The 16,775-nt window shown below is 44.9% G+C and overlaps 1 protein-coding gene across 1 annotated transcript in view; it reads left to right on the forward strand.

Annotated features, from left to right (window-relative positions):
* Positions 1-16,775, forward strand: part of HIVEP3 (HIVEP zinc finger 3) — a 446,808-nt gene that overhangs the window by 88,581 nt on the left and 341,452 nt on the right. The window contains exons 2-3 of the mRNA XM_032431558.1: positions 1,810-1,921; positions 2,627-2,796. The gene's annotated coding sequence lies outside the window, so the exon portion shown is untranslated. The remainder of the gene's footprint in view (positions 1-1,809; positions 1,922-2,626; positions 2,797-16,775) is intronic.

Consider the following 16,775-nt stretch of genomic DNA (forward strand, 5'->3'; position numbering starts at 1 on the left):
CCCCTCCCCCAGGGCTGGGTACGGGGAGAAGCCGGGAGAGGGCAAGGGGCCAGACCAGGGAGAGGAGTGCCGGGCTCCCTGTGGTAGGTCTGAGCCTTGTCACATTGCCTCCTGGGCTCAGGTCGCTGCTGGCCGCGGGAGAGCCAGTTCCAACCTGTGTGGCTGGTGACATTTCCGGCTGCCAGCGCCCAGCCAATCAGGGATGGGCCCAGCTAGCTAGGGCGATGACACATGAAATATGATAATTTTCTGCTAAAGAGCCCTGGAAGAGAGGAGAGAAGAGAGAGTGTGTGTGTGTGGCTGGGAGGGCTCAGCAGAGGCAGTACCTGCCACGATGTGGGAGGGGGACAGCGCATTGGTTTTAGCGGTTTGCCAAGGGAAGGCATGTGCTCTGATGCTATAGGGCTAGAGGGACGTGCCCCAGGGAGTGGCTGTAGGAACCCCAGGGTTGCTCTTCAGGTAAGCTGCTACTGCTGCTGGGTGGGAACCAGAGGAGAAGCAGCCAGTGCCATTCTGGAGCTTGGGGGCTCCTGGGGTGAAAAAGCAACTGTCAAGGGCATTTTCCTTCCTTTCAAACATAAGTGAGGTTAGGAGTTTTGGTTCCTTCTCGGTGCTACCTCTTTAAAAGCCAAAGCAAAACTGGAACAAATACCATCCGGGTGGCTGAAATACTTAATGAATAATTAAAAAAAAAAATTGGGGCTGGGGGTTACCTCCCCCTCCCCCACTGCATTTTTCTATCTCTGTGCTCAACCTAGCCCTGAAAAAAAAGTGTTGTTAACAAAATCTTGAAGAAGGGCCTAAGTCTGAATCTTAGAGACTCTAAAGGTTCAGGTGGTAGTTTTGATTCCAGATTCTGGTTGGAGAAAAAAAATGTCTTGGAATAAGATCTGGTCCTGGATTACATTATACTTTAGAAATCGTGCTGGAAGGATCCTTTAGTTTGAGGACAGGGCACCTGAAGCTGTAGGATAAGTTAACCCTGTGGTTAACTCTTGAGGTGGCACAAGTCCCCACTTCCTTCAGCCTCTTTGGCAGGCTTCCTGGTCCTCTGACAGCAGTTAGGGGCTTTCGAGGGGTGATAGGTGTCCCCTGTATTGTTTGACCCTGTGAATACGTGTGTTCAGAAGTGAAGGATCATAGTGTTTACATAAACATGCTTATTAGTCCCGGAGAAGCCCATCACTGCAATAAATGTCTCTAGGTTTATACCTTGCATTTGCATTCCCTCTCTCTTTTTCGCTGTATTTTGTTCAAAAGCCACAGATAAATGAAATCATTATCACTTTATGCAATCCTGCCCTGTGGCTGTAGGCATGGGACTAGCCTCCCTGCGCTTGGAGAAATAGCTATTCAAAAGTGATAATTGGTGTACTGTATCTTTAAAAGGTTAAAACCCGTTTCAGAAAAAGGTCTGGACTCATAGTGGAAAAGACAAGCGAGGCATGGGTTGGCTCTGGATTCAGCAAACAGCTGCTGATTAGATTCTGTGTCTGCGGTCTGAATTTATTCCGTGTTTTTCAGCAGCAGGAATTCAAGAGGGATGCTACTGTTTGGGTTTCTGATCGTGATTTATATTTATTCAGAGGAATAACAGAGGGTGGATCTGTTCCCGGCGTGAGCATGCTCACAACCAGCCGACTCTCCCATTATCCAACTGCCTAGTTTGGTGCTTCAATGTACATGTACATTCCGTGTGCATATGTGTGTATACAAACACGCATGCATGCCTGGATGGACATATGTATGCACACGTTATTTTTTAAGGACAATTCTTTCAATAAGGTCTTTACCCCTTACTTGAAACAGGTGTTCATGAAAAAAACGCACAAATTCCCGACTGACCGGAATAATTCATGAAGAAGGGGCTGGATCCGTGGGTCAGAGAACACAGGACCAGTTTGCCATCCCAAGGCCGAAGGTAGGGGACTCTGGATTTGTATTCGGCGGATGGATTCCGTGCGCTTGATTTTATTTATTGTGTTTTTTGCCTGCGGCCGCCACGGGGAAGTGGAATAGCGGGCTGCGATTCCATCTTGTCGTTGCCTTTCTTGGGCAAGGTGTCCGGGTGGGCGGCCGCGCGGCGTGCGGTGCCCTCGGTGGGCAGAGCGGCTGCTCGGCCTGGTGCCGGGGGAGCGGTGCGAGCCTCAAGTGACCCCCGCGCGTCAATCCCGGCGGCCGTGGCTGTAACCCTGTGCGCGCCGCGCGCTCCCTGCTCGCCCGCCGCCGCCCCGCACCCGAGCCCCGGCCCCCCCCCCGCCCCCCCAGCCCCAGGCTCGCTCGGGAGCCTCCGCGGCCCGGCGATCACCTCGCCGCCGGGGCACCTGCGCTGCCTGCTGCTGCCCCGGCGTGGTTCAGGGCCACCTGAGCGGTCTCTGCTGCCGAAAAGGAGATTGAGTGCGGGGAGATGCTGTGTGCCAAAGCAGAGGGAGAGCTTTCCCTTCTCCCCTTAACCGCCACCCCCCTCCCCATGTTCCTAAAGCAGAATCACAAGCTGCCTCCCCTGCAAACAAAACCAAACAGAAACCAAACTCCTGCTCTGTTGGGGATTCTTGCCTTACCGCTAGCAAAGCGGGTGCCCCCCTCTCCAAGCTGTGCCCCACATTTTACCATCTTTTAAAATTAGAAACACTGGTGGCGCTGAATGGCCCCGGCTGAGACTGCACGGGCTGCCTGGGGACTGCTGAGCGTGGCGGACAGCCTGAACCCGCAGAGACTGGGACCCAAGTGGTGTCGAGGAGCTGGGAGGCCGCGCGTTGGTTTCGTTGAACGTGGCTGCCTCGGTTTACGTTGCAGGTCAGGACAACTTCTGTGGCTCGGCCGTCCCTGGAACTTTGGGGGCAGTGATTGCAGGCAGGAGGGTCTGTTTCTGGCAGCCGTTGGCATTGCCACAGCAGCAGCGAAACGCACCCCCCCCCGCCCCCGCTCCAAGCCACATCTTGTGCTTCAGCTGTGTTAAAACTGGCTCGCTTTCTGGGCTTTGGGGGTGGGGGGTGGCGGAGAATGGGGTGTGCGCTGAACTGATCTCCAGGGAACCTTCTGCAGCCCTTGTCTGTGTGATTATGTAACTCCCAACTAATGATCAGACCGTGCGCCCGAGCAGCTCCCCATCGTTTCCCGGTCCTCCCCCGGACTGAAGGAGTTGGGTCCCACGTTTAAGATGTTTTTATGTAACTATGTGTATGCTGGGGGGCAGGGAGAGTGTGGGGAAAAGTGGAGCAATTTGAGCAACTTCTGTGACACACACAGGGGCAAAGACCACGTGTTTATTGGGGACAGGGTGGCGTTGGCTTGGGGTTGGTGTTGATCTGAAGACCCTCCCACGTCCCTTTCAGCTAGTCATTGCTTGTCTGAATTTTCCTTTGGTCATCCCACCCCTCTTGAGCCTGTAGAAGGTTGGAATCACCCATGCAGGGCCCCTTGGGTTCCTCACTGAAGGGAGAGCACCATCCTGAATCCAGGGTGACCGGCCCAGGCTCACTTGCTTTAGGTCCCAGCTGTTCTTCATGCCTACCGGAAGGGAAGAGTTTCTGCCCCGCTGGGGTTTCAGTTTCGCTCTGGGGTTGGGCCACCCTGTGGGGCTTGAGAAAACCTCAGAGGCAGCTGAGCTGCTTGGCCTTTGCTCTTTAAAACTGTGATGACTTTGGCAGAGGCCGGAGACCCTTTGCATTCTTGCATTAAAATGTTTTGGGGGTTTTTGGGGGGCAGATAGGAGAACAGCTGTCCCACTGCGATATGGAGAGCTGCAGGCAGGAGGGGAAGGTATGGATGACACTTTACTCTCTGTTCTTCCTCCCCATTCTGCTTAGTGAAGGCACCCAGAAGACACAGAATTGTCACATGGGGCTCCTTTATCACACCCCTTAGCACCTCAGCCTAGGGCTGCTGGGTAGACTTATTAATTTGATGGGAAAGTCTGGCCTCTTCAGGCTAAACTTGTTTTTTTTCCCTCCAGCACCCTGGTGGGTCCGCTGTCAGAGCCAGCTACTAATGTGTACACACGGCAGCAGATCAGGCTGTGTTCAGCTGGCTCCGTGCTTGGCTTGTCTCCGCCCCTGTGCTGCAGAGGCAGCCACCCTCCTTGGAGAGGAGAAGGATGTGCTGTGTTCGGGGTCCTGGCCAAGTGGGCTTTTGAGGCGTTGAGTGTGTAAAAGTTCCCCGCAAGAAGAAGATGCATTTAGTCTGAAGTCCTGGCAGATTCCAGGCCCCAACTTGATGGGAGATAACAGAGAGAAAGCCGTGTGACAGCTGGATAGCTTTGAACTTGTCTCCCACTTCCTGCTCTTTGAGTTCCTGATGTCTTTCAGGTTCTTTTCTGCCTCCACAATGTCCACCAGGGATGCTCTGACATGCTGTCCTTCTTTCCGTTTCTGGGGGGATCAGAGCATGTTTGCAAATCTGCAGAAGCCCCGGGAAAGTAGGGCAGGGAACACTGGCTGCATGAGCAGGCAGCGCTGGTGTTTCAGGCCAGGCTTGGCCACATGCTGACCAATGTTGTGTTTTATCTGTAAAGTGGGTATCCTCATCATAGCCTTACCAAGCCCACCGAAATATCTTGAGCAGAAAATGACACGGGCTGAAAGGTAACATGTGCTCTGTAGCTAGCCAGGATCAGGATAACATCACAGCAATCTGAAACTCACATTTGCACAATTTCACTTAGCCAGGGGGGGATGTCATAAAGTCCATGAGCTACAACTCATAGATTTTGACCACTGCAGAACATTTCATACTTTCTTTCAGGAGTCTTCGTTTATGTAAATTTCTAAGGGGCTTGGTTTTAATTTGCCAAGTACCCCTAACAAATTGGAAGAGATTGACACAGTATAGTATAGGGGTTATTAAAGTTCTTTCGGGTAAGTGCCAGTAAGAAGTACTAGTAACGTAAGAAACAGAAAAAATAAAAAAAAATGAAATAAAATTTAAAAGGCACAGGAATTAAAAGCATAGAATTTTAGGGCTATCTAATATAAGTATTTGATATAAGCAATACAATGAAATTTTATGTATTTTGATAGGTCTTCCGAACTCTGTTTTGCAGCCTAGTAACTGATGCTCACAATGTCCTTTATGCATCAAGAACAGTTTGAATGACATTCTGTGTGTCCAACTTAAGAAGGCATGAGCTTTTGCAGTATACCCCAAATGCTTTTTTTTTTTTTTTTTAGCATGATGCTTAAAGGAAAAAATGCATTTATGAAGGATAACAGAACCCTTGAGGTTTCTGGACAACCAAGGGCTTTCTGATCAAAATCGTAACTATAAAGCACTCCTGTTGAAATTAATTGAGAACTTTATGACCTTTTGCTGAAATTTAGCAGGGAACCATTATGCTGGTATTAGCAGTGCTTATGTTTTAACATTTGAGCTACAGAAAATACTGAGAGGGAAACACGGGAGCCCCAACCTGTCTTCTTGTGACCGGAGACACACTTAGAGCCTTCCCACTTGGTGACTTTAGTGCTGGAAATGATCAGAAGAGACCCAGTGATAGAGAAGACAGAGTAGGAAAGGTCACCCCTAGTGGCATGGGTCTCTTACGTCAGGGTAGGTGCTGTGGCCTCCCTACTACCAGTGTGCTGTTGAAAAACTAGTCAGAAAAATGAGTTCAAGATGTCATGACAACACTCTCAGGCTACACTGTGGTGTTTATGCAATTCAGACACTGTGCTCAAAACTGGAAGGATATCTGAGTTACACCAGTAGAGCTCAGCTTTGCCTGACCCAATGCCGATTTCCCAAGTTAACAATTTACTCCAAAAACAAATGCAATAGGAAAAACAAAAGCAGAGGACAGTGAATTGAAGGCTGACACTTTTTAAAGAGTATTTTTGAATCTGATGCATATGTCAAAAATGTGAAGACACTAATTTAAAGTAGAACTGGGGGCACTTGGGTGGCTCAGTCGTTAAGTGTCTGCCTTTGGCTCAGGTCATAATCCCAGAGTCCTGGGATTGAGCCCCGCATCATCCTGCTCCCTGCTCAGCGGGAAGCCTGCTTCTCCCTCTTCCCTTCCCCTGCTTGTGTTCCCTCTCTCGCTGTGTCTCTCTCTGTCAAATAAATAAATAAAATCTTAAAAAAAAATAAAGTAGCCGAACTGTTCAGTTTCTAGGTACACATAAATTCATCATTTGGTAAATCATTTGAAGACACTTTTGAACTCGCTAAAAAAAAAACAACCCTAAAACCTGTTGACAATAGGCCATTGAGTATGATCAGAAATGCTCAGAACTGTCCAGAAGTTCCATATATATAAGCAAAGGGTTACTGATGTACTAATGTAGAGAAAAGGGTATTCTCCAAAATCAGGGGGCTTGGAAGGCAGAGGAAGTAATGGTGGGAGGTGACTGAACCCCACTCCCTAGAGGGCTGCCCGTTTGGGAGGGTCCCACTTGGGAATATGTGCTCGAGCCATAGATCCAGCTTGTTGATGAAAACCATGCCTGCATAGTGATGTGATTCTTCCCGTCATTACTAAGTGTTACAAAGTACCAGATGTGGCGAGCATTCTTTTGAGAAAAAGGACAAGAGTGGGGCTTTACATCTACAAAGATGTGCAGTGGAGATGAACTGAAAAAAATGCCCCTCAGATTTGGGGAGTGAAGCCAGGGAGAAGCACAGGGAAGTTTGTCTCAGGAATCTTGGGAACTCTCTGAACGTACATGGGTCCTTGAATTGGGGTTCAGGGCCAACTTTGGAAAAAACGAGTAATGTGTGCATGACTGTTAAGCAAATAATAGCGATGAAGAAAAATAAAAGTAGTGTTAGAAGTGCAAGACATGCTCTGCTGAGCCTCTGTCACCAAGGTGAGTCTCTTCAGCCATCCATGGGACTCCCAGGCTTGGCGTGAGAGGCTAACGCTGTCTTAAGATCAGAGGATCCCTGATAAAGAGGAACTGATTGAATTTTAAAAGGAGAAGAATTCTGAAAACCTCCTCAATCCAGAGTCAACACAGCAGACCCTGACCTTTTCTATGGCCCGATCTCAACCTTTTGGCAGATCCCCACATTTGCAAAGGCAGAAATATTTGCACAGGCCCTTGGCTTCCTTCTGAATCAGGTTTCTGACCAGAGAGAAGAGATTCCCAGGATTCTTCCCAGGCCACCGATTACTTGCCTTTTCAACGGGCACTCAAGGAAATAAAGTTTATCTCACTTCCAGAGAGTTTCTCTTTTCCTGGCGGGCTCCCTCTCTAGCTGAGAGACTTGATCTTGCCCTGTAGCTTTGCGATGCAGCGTTAACACTTAATACTTCAGGAGAAGAAATTTTGCCATGAGGGGTTGTTCACCAATAGCTGAAAAAGTAACTTGAAGCTACAAATGCCAGGCATGGCTGGAGTTGCTAACAAACCACATGCGTGCAACCTCCCAAACTCCCTGCACTTCCTGGCCCTCAATGTATACTTAATACACTCTTAGAATCTTCCCCTGACTGTCAGCAAATCTTGATGAAGAGAATTGGGGCATCACACAGCTGAGGCATATGGCAAAGGACTTAAAATGAGAGCATCACCACTGAAATCTAGGCAAGAGAGACAGGATGGAGTCATTTGCTCCATGCCCTCATTTTAAAGATTTCAGAATTTCAAGAGATTCCAGGAGATTAAAAAAAAACAAAACAAAACACCCCAGCATTGTGATTATGATTACATTAAATAAAAGAGTCAGAGCGAATGTATTCTGGAGACTGGGCCTTGCTGCACCTTACTGGAGAGATTCTTGCAAGGATGTTTCTGGAGTGATTTGGGTGGAAGCTCTTAGAATTTTAAGTGAGTTTAAGAGCTCCATCAGTTACAACTGAGGAGATCATCTTTGCCAAGCAACTAGAAAAGATGGGGCAGGAACCACAGCAATTTGTTATAGGAGTGTCTTATTAAATTTTTCTCCATGAACTTCTTTTTAAGTAGCGTTGCTAAAATAGCCACTAGATTCAAAAGAACACTTATAAACTGTATATAAAGTGTAAAGGTACTTAGCAGTCAACTTACAAGAAATGTTACTCTTACCTTTGAAGAGTGGTACCCTGATCCATCCTGTCCCATCTCTTTCCTTTTGGGATAACCATTTTCTGGATATTTCTGTTTCTTTTCCCCATGCTTTTTTTTTTTTTATTGTCTTACCCCCTTATGTTTTGTATCTCTAAACAGTATCTCTAGTTGTGTATGTCTGTGAACTTTATAGAAATGGAATTATACTGTTGGTATTCCTGTGTTCTTGTGTTCATAGTTAGCCCATGCAGACCACCTCTACTGCACTGGGTGCCACACTCGTGAAATATTTTCATATCTGTTGGTGGTAAATTGATCGCCTGACCACCCATCCGCAACCCACTGCCCCACCCCGAGTGCCCTCATGAGACCTCTTCAAGTCCCTTCACCTTCCTGGAGGGAATCACACCTGGCCCAGCCGGGGGTCCTGGGACCCAGCTCCCACACAGCGTCTGGGATCCCCTCTGACTGACTATGGCTCGACTAGTTGTCAAATGTCTCATTCCTGGATTTGTTCATGTTGTTGAGTGTACTAGCTGAAATTTTTTCACTTTGTTGAACTGTAATATTCCACTGAATGACTATATTGTGGTTTACATATCCTATTATTAACAAACACTGAAGTTACTTCCACTTTTTTTTTGCTATTTTAAATAATGCTGCTGTGAGTATTCTTGTTCAAGCTCCCCCTGGTGAACATGTATGTGAGTTTACTTAGGGAATATACGGAGGGGTAGAATTACTGGTCATAGACTGTGGGCCTCTTCAGTGCTACTAGACTAGTTCAAAATTAATTTCCATTATGTTATGTGAATTTTACCTCAGTAAAAAAACTAATTTCTATTGTGTTTGACCAGTTTCTATACCCAGCTGCAGTGTATAATTGTTCCTTTTGCTCTATATCCTTGCTAGTACTTTATGTTTTGTTGGATATTGTCAGAAATTTTTGCCAGTTTTGTGGGTGTATAATAGTATCATATCTGCTTTTAATTTGTATACATTTGATTACTCAAGAGTTTCAGCATCTCTTCATATGCTTGTTGACCTTTTTGGTTGTGTGTGTGTGTGTGTGTGTGTGTGTGTGTGTGTGTGTGTGAAGTGCCTTTTCAAGTCTCTTGTCCATTTATTTAAAAATTGGGTAGTTCGTATTTTTCTCATTTATTTGTAGAAGTTATTTATGTATGCTGGACACTATTTCTTAGTGTTGGAAATACCTTCTCCTAATTTGTGAAATATTTCTGGACCTTTTTTAGTATTTTTAGAGTGGCAGAAATTCTGAATTTTAATGTAATAAAATTTTATCAATCTTTCTTTTATCACTGAACTTTTTGTGTCTTTTTAATGATGTCTTTCCCTATGGCAAAGTCATAAAACAGTCTCTTGTATTGCCTTTCTAAAGGTTTTAATTTTGCCTTTCATGGTTAGTATTTTCCCTTGAGAATGATGTTCTCTATGGATTTGATATTCTTTATCAGGATAAGGAACTACCATTCTTCAGTAGTTTGCAAAGTGTTTTTTTTTTTTTTAAATCATAAATAGATCTTTATAAAATACTTTCTCTGCATTTTTGGAGTGAATTTATGTACTTTTTTCTTCCTTTACTTTGTTAATGTCTGGTCAACTATTTTCCAATGTAAAATTAATCTTGTTTTCCTAGAATAAACCTGACTTGGTCATGGTGGATTCATTTTGTTATATTTTGCTAGATTTGTTTTACTGTTATTTTGTTTAGAAGTTGTGCATCTATGGATGTTCATTCATGAGTGTATTGGACTGTGATTTTCTTTTTTTTTTTCTTTTTTTAAATTTTTTATTTATTTATTTATTTTTTTAAAGATTTTATTTATTTATTTGACAGAGAGAGACACAGCGAGAGAGGGAACACAAGCAGGGGGAATGGGAGAGGGAGAAGCAGGCTTCCCGCGGAGCAAGGAGCCCGATGCGGGGCTCGATCCCAGGACCCTGGGATCATGACCTGAGCCGAAGACAGATGCTTAACGACTGAGCCACCCAGGCGCCCCTGGACTGTGATTTTCATTTGTCATATTATCCTTGTCAGGCTTTTGTATCCAGTTCTGCTAGACTTGTGAAGTGAGCTGTAGAATGTTTTCTCTTTATCTCTCCTCAAAAAGAGTTATGTAGGGCTGGGATGCTTTCTTCCCTGGAGATTTTTAACCTCTGATTCAGTTTCTTCAATATTTATTGGTCTATTTTCAGGTTTTAATTTTTTTTTTTTTCTGGAATTGATTTTGTAAGTTAGATTTTTTTTTTTTTAGGAATTTATCCATTTGTCTGAGTTTTCAAAATTTTTACCATAAAGTTATTTATAATGTGCTTTTTTATCCTTTTAAGCTCTGTAGCATCTATGGTGATGTGTCCCTTTTTCACTTATAATACTATTGTGCCCTCTATATTTTTTTGTTGAATACCGTTTTCAGAATTTTGTTTATCTTTTTTTTTTTTTTTTTTTTTAATTTTTTTTTTTATTTTTTATTTATTTATTTGAGAGAGAGAGAATGAGAGAGAGCAAGCACATGAGAGGGGGGAGGGTCAGAGGGAGAAGCAGACTCCCCGCCGAGCAGGGAGCCCGATGCGGGACTCGATCCAGGGACTCCAGGATCATGACCTGAGCCGAAGGCAGCCGCTCAACCAACTGAGCCACCCAGGCGCCCAAGAATTTTGTTTATCTTATTAATCTTTTAAAGAATCAGTTGTTGACTTTGTGATCCTGTCATTTATTTTGCTTTCTAGTTAATTAATTTCTATACTAATTTTTATTATTTTCTCCATTCTAACTTATTTAGGTTTGCTCTATTGTTCTTTCTGAACTTCTTAAGTCGAATGTTTGACTTTTTTCCTGTTATGAACATTATAGGTTATGTATTTCCATTCTAACTTCATGACACAGTTTTTGATATGGAATATGTTTGTGTCATTTGGTTCTAAGTATTTTATGATTTCTACTGTTATTTATTCTTTGACTCATAAGTTATGTGTACCTGTGTTTCTTCATGTCCTGACCTCTCTTTGTTTTCCTGTGTTGTTACCTTTTTTTTTTAAGATTTTATTTATTTATTTGAGAGAGAGCACGAGAACGGGGTGAGGGGCAGAGGGAGAAACAGACTCCCCTCTGAGCAGGGAGCCTGACACAGGCCTCGATCCTGGGACCCCAGGATCATGACCTGGGCCAAAGGCAGACGCCTAACTGACTGAGCCACCCAGGTGCCCTGTTGTAAACTTTTCGATGATGATTTCTAACTTAAATGTATCATGGTTGGTAAATGTTGTTTGTAAATTTTATTCAACCTTTTGTATTTACATTTGTTGAGTCTTATTGTGTGAGGCTTAGTATGTGGTCAGTTTTCACAATGTTGCATGGATTCTGTCATTGTTAGATATAGTTCTGTATAACTCTACTGGATAAAACTTCTTATAACTATGTTGTTCAAATCTTTTCTGTCAATCACTGATTTTTGTCTGCCTGGTCAGTTAGTCATTGAGAGAAGTGCATTACAATCTCCCACTATGATTGTGGATTTTTCTTTCCCCTTATGGTCCTGCCAGTTTTTTGTTTTATATATTTCAGGCCTTTGTTAATATGTACCTACAAGTTTAGAATTGTTTTATCTTTCTGGTGAATTGGATCTTTAATAATGGAGTTGCATTTGTTTCTCTAGTGATTCTTTAAGTCTTTAAGACTTTAAAGTCTATTCTGACTGATGTTAATAGAGCTCTACCAATTTTGCTTTGTTTAATATTATCTGAGGGAGTCTGAAATACATTTTTTTAGAATTTTCTTATTTGAGGGTCTGCTGGTGACAAGTTCTCTGTTTTTCTTTGCTTGAAAATACAATAACTCTCCCTTGTTTTTGAGAGCTATCTTTTCGGGGTAGAATTCTAGGTTTTCAGTTATTTTCTGTCCAATACAATGAAATTATTACTCAAACACCTTCTGTTTTCCACCATCATCTTTGAAATCTACTGTCAGTCTTACGTTTCTTTTGACAATAATGTTTCTTTTTTCTCTGACTACTTTTGAATGTTTGTTTTTTTGTCTTTGGTGTTCTACATCTTCACAAAGATGCACCTGAGTGCATATTTCTTTTAGTTTCTTAAACTTGGTACTCATTAGACTTCCAGGATCCATGTGAGAGTATCATTTATCACTTATGGGAAATTCTCAGCCTATCTCCTTAGGCCACAAAAAATGAACCTCAAGGTCACTTTGTTTGGCAGAGATCCTCAAACTGGCTTTAAGGCTTGGCTCCCATTCTGGGTTCCAGCTTTTACTTACTTTTCACTTGCTAAATGTATCTTATAAACTTCCCAGCTCATTAGTCATTCAAAAAGATATTTCTCTATAGTATCCAGTTTTCTTTGTTGTTTTCAGTAGAGTTGCCTACATATCTAGTCCACAGGGTTTATAAGTAAAAGTCTACAGAGTTTTCTCTGTAGAGAAACTCTGTAAAGTTTTCTTTAATACCCCACCTAATAAACCTTAACACTTGTTAAACATGAAAGACTATGCTGCGTCTATTGACAGGATAGATGAATTTATACACATTTATTTCAATGGTCAGTCTATTCCATGATTCATTCAGTAGATATGATGGCTTGTTCTTAGTAATGTACCTTGCACAGGTTTCTTCCAGGCTAAGATAGAAGACTAACTGGTGCTAGTGGATGGAGTATGGATGTTTTAAACCTGTGAAGAAGAGTCTTACCAGAATAGAAATGAGTGACATTGAGTAGTTAACAGTTTAGCCCTTAAATGGAGAAGTTCATCCGTGGTTAGGGGATTAATTCTTCTTTCTTGGTAACGTGGCAGAACTGATGGATTTTTAACTGATTTTCAGTTCCACACATTGACTGTCCTGTTTTGACAGGGCATTTCTTCTGGATGCAGCTTTTTTCCAAACCTGGAATAAGAGTTAATTAGGATTAGAGATGGTCTCTTTGCTTTTCCACTCACTAAGGGCTAAATGCTCAGAATTGCTACCTTTTCTCTTCTGGATAGCTAGGGTTTGTTGTTGTTGTTGTCGTCGTCATCCCCCCCCCCCCCCCCCCCCCCCGCCGGGTGTTGGGGCAGAGTCCCACCTTCATGCTACCCTTATCTCTTCATTCTTAGTTTGTTATTGAATGATAGGCCTTCCCACCTGGGGACCAACTCTCTTTTGCGGGCAGGGGGGGTGGGGCGGAGAAAGAAGTGCAAGCATCCAGTTCTCTAAGACTGGCTGTCTCAACTTCCAGCAAGCTGGACTTGGAGACAGCTGACATCCCCAGACCCTCCCACTGTCCATGTGGCTGGGTTGTGCTTGGCTGAACTCAACTTGCATTCTTTTTGGCTGAGAGACTTTATAACTCTCTGTTGCTAGGAGGGGTCTACCTAAGAGAGCCCTGACTGGTTACTCTCATGTGGTTTACTCCCGGGAAGGTGGGCCCTGCTGCTCACTTCCTGATGTATTTCTGAGTGAGGGGCTGTTGGATTGTCATTGTCCCCTTCCCTTCCTGTGAGCCTACTAATGGTGGGGCATAGCAGATGGACGTTCCGGCTGCCATGGGCCCCCTGCAGACCCACCGAAGGGAACAATGCCAGTCTCTTCTTCTGTCCCCATTCCTGCTGCCTGCCTGCCCTGTTAACTTCTGTGTTCACCTCTCATCCGGCTAGGGCAGGGCTGCGCCTGGCATTAGGGAGCCTGGCAGAAACTGGTTGGGTGAAGGCTTTCTTCTCTCCCTCCATCCTTGAAAAGATGGTAGGGGCTCCTCTTGCCACTACCCCAGAGCAGTACACCAGAAAGCATTTGCTTTCCCTGTTCTCTCTACCTCCTTTTCTCCCCTGCTGCATCCCGTCACCCCTAACCCCATTTCCAAAGGTTTTAGAGAGAACAATTCAAGGGTGAATGATATTTTTCCTGGACAGAGACAAATGACCGCCCTTCCTCCCAAGGCCAAGTAATTCTTGGAAAGGTGTTTCCTCTTTTTCATCTAATATATGCATACTTTCTATCTGGGAGGCAGAAGCCACAGAGGAGCCCAATGAGAGAGCCTCGTGGGCTCACCAGCCTTCTCTGTGGGTCACTGGCCAGTTTTGCTGAACAGCTGCCCCTCTGAAGTAGGCTGGATGTCTGATCATTTCCACTAATTTGTAACGGCAGTGCTGGAAATGCTTGGGGCTCAGGGGCCTGCCACTAGCTTGGCATGGACAGGGAGAGAGTAGGCTTTCAGGAGAGAGAGGAGAGGAGAGAGGGAGGGAGGGAGGGAAGAGGGAGGGAGAAGAGAAGCAAGGAAGGAGGGAAGGAGGGGAGGGAAGAAGGAAGGGGGGAGGAAGGAAAGAGGGAGAGAAAGAAAAGGAGAAAAAAAAAAAAGGAAATAAGCAAAAGAAGCAGAACATATATAACTCTCATTCCGGAACCCAGAACATCTCAGGTGGGACTGGATGACATCAAGTCTCTTTTTGAAATTGAGCATAATGTACATATAATAAAATCCACCCTTTAATGTATACAATTCAGTGAGTTTTGACAAACATCTCCAGCCACACCACAGTCAAGATACAGGACATCTCCACCACCCCTAGAAGTTCACTTGTGCCTGTTTGCTGTCCGTTCTTTCCTCCCACTCCCTTCCCTTTGCAACCACCGCTCGGGTTTCTGAAACTAGAGTTCTGCCATTTCTAGAACTCCAGAGAGATGGAATCTTACAACAGGTGCTTTCATGGCTCCTGACTTCTTGCACTCGGGACAGCACTTCTGAGATTCATTTCTGTTGTGTGCATCGGCAGCTCGTTCCTGCATGGCCCTGTCACACTCCCGCATGTGGAGGTGCTGCCATTTCTTTGTCCCCTCACCTGCTGAGAGACATTTGGGTTGTTTTCTGTTTCGGGGCTACTGTAAGTAAAGCTGCCACGCACATTCACAGACAGGCTTTTGTGTGTACATATCTTTTCATTTCTCTTGGGTAAATACTTAGTCAAGCTTCTTTCCTTACTTGTCTCTCCAGAGACTGGAATGCCCGCTTTATCTGTCTGTGTACCCATCAGCCTGTTGCCAGGTGGCCCCTTCTATTTCCCTTCTTATGAATGAGCAGGAAATAATAAAGAGATTTGGACACCACTCCCTGTGCCAGCCCCTCATGCATCCCTCAGACACTGTGTTCTGATTGTCTACCTGCTTGATACCCTCTCTAGACTAGGAACAGTATGGCACAGGGATTGAGAGCACGGGCCTTGGAGCCAGACTGCCAGAGTTCACATTCCAGCTCCAGCACATTCTAACTGTGGGACTCTGGACAAACTCCTTAACTCAGTTTCTTTATCTGCAGAATGGGTATAATAAGAGTACCTACTGAATGGCATTGTGAAATATTGATAGATAGATAGATAGATAGATAGATAGATAGATATGCTTGACCCATAATAAATACTATGCTGTTGAATAACTCGACGAATAGAAATATCAGGGTCTGGAACACATGGTGGGATCTCTTCTTAGCAGCTCATGATGGGACCAGAGCCGTTCCCATCAACCACTCTGTTGCCTGACACCCCAGCATCCGAGTTTCCATCGGATAACAAGCACTGCCTTCACACTGGGCGGACAGCACTTTTTTTTCCCCCTTGTCATCTGTCAGCTCTTCTTCTAGCTGGGGCTCTAGCTGCTTCCTTTTAATTCTTGAATTAAGGTTCTGTTTTGGTTCTCTTGAGTGTTCATTATGCTTTGAAAAACATAACTACAAGTTGCAAGGGAATCCCACTTGTTTGCTCTGTCCCAGTTCCGGGTCCATGCACATCAACCACATAGGCAGCAAGGCCTGGAAAGGCCCCTCCCACACCCTAGATCCTCATACCCTGGTTTGCATGAATCCTCATGTATCACAGGGCTTGAGGCCCTATATTGATTAGAGATACGGCAAAGGGGGTGCAGGCCCAGGTATATTCTCCTATAGTTCTATCAAGGATGTAATTGTCAGGACCCTGATAGTAGTCAGGGGTATGGATGTCCATCCCTGACCCTGTCATCTCTGCAGGCCAGGAACTGAAGCTCTCTTTGAGTGGTGACTCTCTTCTTAGGGTGAGGGATATGAGGTCCACTGAGTACATAATTGGAAATGAGGACTTAGCCTAACAGGCCTACATTCCAGGAAACACTTTGTGGGTCTGCCCTTTTTCTCTCCAAGAATGAGATGAGTCCGGGCCAGAGTGATCAAAAGAACTAGAGAAATCAGAATGTGGGATTGATGTTTGATATTTGCCAAAGTGAGAATACTTCCAAAGCACAGTCTTCTGTGGGTCTGTGGGGCGTGTTTCTGGAGTCTGGGAGCTCTGAGCAATACAATGTGGTAAGCACCTTTTACGGGGCACTCTGGGTAAAGCATGGTGTTCATCTCCGTTAATGCACACTGGCGAATTGGAAGATGGTGTGCCCTTATAGCAGTGATTTCCATCTTGGGGTGTTCTGATTTTATTGGTCTGGGGTGAATCCTGGGCAGCTGGACTTTTAAACACTCTGGAGCCCAGTGATTTTAATGTACAGCCAAGGCCAGGTACTGTTTTAGAGACAAGGGAATTGAGCCTTCAGAGGTCAAAGTCACGAAGTCATGCTCGAGGTCATACATCTGTGAGTGGAGGTGCAGGATAGGAGCGCAGGCCTGTGTGACTGTGTTGCTTGGGACTGGGCGCCCCATTCTGTGTGCTGATCAGAAAGGTGTCAGCAGCTTCTCCTGGTGCCGGGCAGGAAATGATCAGTAGGGGCACAAGGATGCTGATGGCTTTCCTAGTGCTTCTGTGCT

Source organism: Phoca vitulina, unplaced genomic scaffold (assembly GCF_004348235.1).
Source record: "Phoca vitulina isolate PV1807 unplaced genomic scaffold, GSC_HSeal_1.0 scaffold2, whole genome shotgun sequence".
NCBI classification, from domain to species: domain Eukaryota; kingdom Metazoa; phylum Chordata; class Mammalia; order Carnivora; family Phocidae; genus Phoca; species Phoca vitulina.